The following is a 4,575-nucleotide window of genomic DNA, read 5'->3' on the forward strand; positions in this document are numbered from 1 at the left end:
CTTATTGACTCTTTGGTAGAGGAGATCAACATGGCTGAGAGTCTCGAATCAGAGCTGGAAGACATCTTTAAAGATGTTCAGCCTGATCTAGAGGATTCAGAGAAATTGAAAGAGCCTCTGAAACTTCCTCAGGAAGAGGAAAAACCTCCTAAACCCGAGCTTAAACCATTACCACCATCCCTGAAATATGCATTTCTGGGAGAAGGTGACACTTTTTCGGTGATAATAAGCTCTGCTTTAAATCCCCTGGAAGAGGAAGCGCTGCTTCAAGTGCTAAGGACACACAAGACAGCTCTTGGGTGGTCCATAAGTGATCTTAAGGGCATCAGCCCAGTAAGATGCATGCACAAGATCTTATTAGAGGACGATGCTAAGCCAGTGGTTCAACCACAGAGGCGGCTAAATCCAGCCATGAAGGAAGTGGTGCAGAAAGAGGTCACCAAATTACTGGAGGCTGGGATTATTTATCCTATTTCTGATAGCCCCTGGGTGAGCCCTATCCAAGTTGTCCCAAAAATGGGAGGCATGACAGTGGTTCATAATGAAAAAAATGAACTAGTTCCTACAAGAACAGTTACAGGGTGGCGCATGTGTATTGACTACAGAAGGCTCAATACAGCCACCAGAAATGATCATTTTCCTTTACCATTCATAGACCAGATGCTAGAAAGACTAGCAGGTCATAATTATTACTGCTTTTTGGATGGCTATTCAGGTTACAACCAAATTGCAGTAGATCAACAAGATCAAGAGAAAATAGCATTTACATGCCCATCTGGAGTATTTGTCTACAGAAGGATGCCAATTGGGCTATGTAATGTACCTGTAACCTTTCAGAGATGCATGCTTTCTATTTTCTCTGATATGGTGGAAAAATTTCTGGAAGTCTTCATGGATGACTTCTCAGTATATGGAGACTCATTCAGCTCCTGTCTTGATCACTGATGCGTGAGCATCTTGTCTATCTTTTCCTAGTGAATTTGCATCTAATTTGTTGAATTTAATTAAGAATTAATTATATTTTAGCCACTATGGATGCTATTTTGAGTTTTGTGCAATTTTATTTATTTTAGGTAGCATTCGGATGGATTTGATGAAGTTTCTGCAGAGAAAAAGAAGAAACCAAGGAGATGACCAGCGAATACCGACGCGGACGCATGGCTCACGCGACCGCGCGGAATAGAGGAAATCGCAATGACGCGATCGCATGCCTGACGCGAACCCATGGACGACGCGGACGCGTCACATGAGCGATCTACAGAATTAATAGAAAACGCTGGGGGCGATTTCTGGGCTGTTTTGACCCAGTTTCTAGCCCATAAAACACAGATTAGAAGCTGCAGAATGGACAAATCAAATGGTCCCCATCTATTCATTGAAGATTTGATTATTTAAATTAATTCAAATTTAGATTCAAATTTGAATTCTAGGAAAAGATATTATTTTAATTTTTAGTTTTAGATGTTAGATTTTAAATTTATTAGGATTAGTTATAAAAAGGGATCTGATGCCATCAGATTGTAACTCGGTACATTTGGACTTGAATCCTTATTTTCTCTTTTCCATGAGCAACTAAACTTCCACTGTTAAGGTTAGGAGCTCTGTCTATTTCTATGGATTAATTTTATTGCTTTTACTATTTTAATTTATGTTTTGATTTATATTTCAATAATTGTTTTCGTTCTTTATTTTATGAATTTGGGTGGAATGGAAGTATGACCCATGTTCTATTTGAGTTCTTGTAAAACTTGGAAAAGTTCTTTACTTGAACAATAGCTTGAAAACATATTATCCTGAATTTCTAATTGTTTGTATTTAACGGGATACGTGACATATAATCCCTTTATCTTTGAATAATTAGGATTCTTGTGGCATATAAACTAGGATTCGATCATCACCCTCTAATTGGAATTAATTGACCAAGGAATTGACAGTTGATGAATTTTAGAGGAAACTAGGAAGGTCTAAGGAATTAGGGTCTAGTCATAAATAGTTTGCCATGAATTAAATCTTACATGATTAAAATAGTTAGTAAGAAAAATAAATCAGGAAAATAGTTAACTCTAAAACCTTAACTGTCTTCTCCATATATTATTCCCAACTTAATTACTTGCCCTTCTTCAATATTTTTGATATTGTTTAATGTCTTTTATATTGCATCTCAAACACTATTTTCTGCTTGTCTAAATAATCCTATCAAACGCTATTGTTGCTTAATCCATCAATCCTCGTGGGATCGACCCTTACTCACGTAAGGTATTACTTGGTACGATCCGGTGCACTTGCCGGTTAGTAAGTGTGGTTGTAAAATACCGCACCAAGTTTTTGGCGCCGTTGCCGAGGATTGATTACGATTAACAACTATTAGTTATTTGATTGCTTAGATTAGGCATTTTAATTTTTATTTTAATTAAATTTTTCTTTTAAATTTTCGAAAAAAAAATTTTCTTTTTTACGTTTATATTTTTTTCTTTTACGTTACACTTTCCTTTTTCTTTCTTTCGTTCCCCCTCCCCTGTTACGTTTTCCTTTCTTTTTTTTTTCTTTTATTATTTAAAAAAAATAATAATAATAAAAAAATAAATAAAAAAATTATATATATATATATATATATATAAAATTATTTACAAATATTTTTAATTTTTGAATTTAAGTTTGGTGTTATCCAGTTAATTTTATTTTAAACTTTCCTGTTTATTTTTTCTTTAAAAAATTTTCGAAATTTTTTATCTATTTATTTAGTAATTTTTATTTTATTATTTTACACAGGTTACCTCACAGGGACTTCTCTGCACTCTGACGTAGAGAGTCCCATTTTTTCTTGTTTTCTGCTTGTGTATGCGCAGGAATAGAGACAAAGAACATCTTTTAGACTTTGATCCTGAACCTGAAAGAACTTTCAGGCAACGTTTACAACAAGCAAGACTTGGCAAGGCTGCAGAATCCACTATGGCAAATAATAATGCTAATGCCAATGTGGTAAATCCGAATGGGGATGATCAACAGAGGAGAGTGCTTGGCTCTTATTCTGCCCCTACTGCAGATCTTTATGGAAAAAGTATTGTGGTGCCTCCTATAAATGCAAACAACTTTGAGTTGAAGCCACAATTGGTCACCTTGGTGCAACAGAATTGCCAATATCATGGACTTCCTCATGAAGATCCAAATCAGTTCATATCTGATTTTCTGCAGATATGTGATACTGTGAAGACAAATGGAGTGAATCCAGAGGTGTACAGACTCATGCTTTTCCCGTTTGCTCTGAGGGATAAAGCAAAGCTATGGCTAGATTCCCAACCAAAGGAGAGTCTGAATACTTGGGAAAAGGTCGTTACTGAATTTCTTACTAAATTTTTCCCACCAAAGAAGCTGACTAAGCTTAGGTTGGAGGTTTAGACTTTCAGACAGAAGGAGGGTGAAACTCTTTATGAAGCTTGGGAGAGATACAAGCTACTGACTAGGCAATGCCCTCCAGACATGTTCTCCAAATGGACCCAACTAGATATCTTTTATGAAGGCTTGGGTGAGATGTCCAAGATGAGCTTAGATACTTCTGCAGGCGGTTCATTGCACAAGAAGAAATCACCCAAACTTTGGGTGGAGGGACCAACCTCAGAGACCTCAGAACTTCAACAATAGTTCTCAGGGTGGTTTTCAGTAGAACAATGATTTGGAAGCAATATTGACAGGTTTTAGACAGGAAACCAAAGCATCCATCAAGAACTTGGAGATTCAAATGGGTCAATTAACCACAAAGGTTAATGAAATTGATCAGAGGACCACTAATAGCCTTCCTGGTAACACAATTCCAAATCCAAGAGAGGAATGCAAGGCTATCACCGTAATAAGTGAACAAGTGGCAAGTACGGAAGCACAAGTTATACAAGAAACCAGAGCCTCTATTAGAAACTTAGAGGTGCTAGTGGGCCAACTGAGCAAGCAAATACTTGAGAGGTCTGCAAGTACAGTTCAAGGTGATACAGTGGTGAACCCAGGAGAAGATTGCAAGGGTATTCAATTAAGAAGTGGTAAAATAGCTGGCTCTGAGACCAAGGCCAATGAAGAGCTAGTTGAAAAGGAAGCTCCAGAGGAGAAGAAGGAAGAAGTAGAACATGCCCCTCCAAAGCGTGCGGACAACCCATTTCCAGACTCTCTTGACACTTATCCTACTTTGCCAAAGGCTCCTGAATACAAGCCTAAAATGCCATATCCTCAGAGACTTTAAAAGAAGACCAAGGACAAACAGTTCTCAAAGTTCTTGGAAATCTTCAGAAAGTTACAAATCAATATTCCTTTTGCTGAGGTTTTGGAGCAAATGCCTATCTATGTCAAGTTCATGAAGGAGCTGTTGTCAAAGAAAAAGTGTTTAAAGGGAGATGAAATAGTAGTCCTGACTAAAGAATGCAGTGCCATCATTCAGAATAACTTACCAAAGAAGATGCCAGATCCAGGGAGCTTTCAAATTCCATGCACCATTGGGAGCACAACCTTTGAGAAAGCGTTATGTGATCTGGGAGCAAGCATCAATTTAATGCCCTTGTCTGTGATGAAGAAGCTGCAGATCCAAGAGGCACA

General features: G+C 37.4%; 1 non-coding gene across 1 annotated transcript; it reads right to left on the reverse strand.

The window, feature by feature from the left end:
- Positions 1-3,375: 3,375 nt before the first annotated feature.
- Positions 3,376-3,482, reverse strand: LOC148579400 (small nucleolar RNA R71). Its single transcript, XR_015896095.1, has one exon. It is a non-coding gene; the product is annotated as a small nucleolar RNA R71 (small nucleolar RNA).
- Positions 3,483-4,575: the final 1,093 nt, after the last annotated feature.

This window comes from Arachis ipaensis, chromosome B10, assembly GCF_059453495.1.
Source record: "Arachis ipaensis isolate K30076 ecotype BB chromosome B10, ASM5945349v1, whole genome shotgun sequence".
Lineage (NCBI taxonomy): Eukaryota > Viridiplantae > Streptophyta > Magnoliopsida > Fabales > Fabaceae > Arachis > Arachis ipaensis.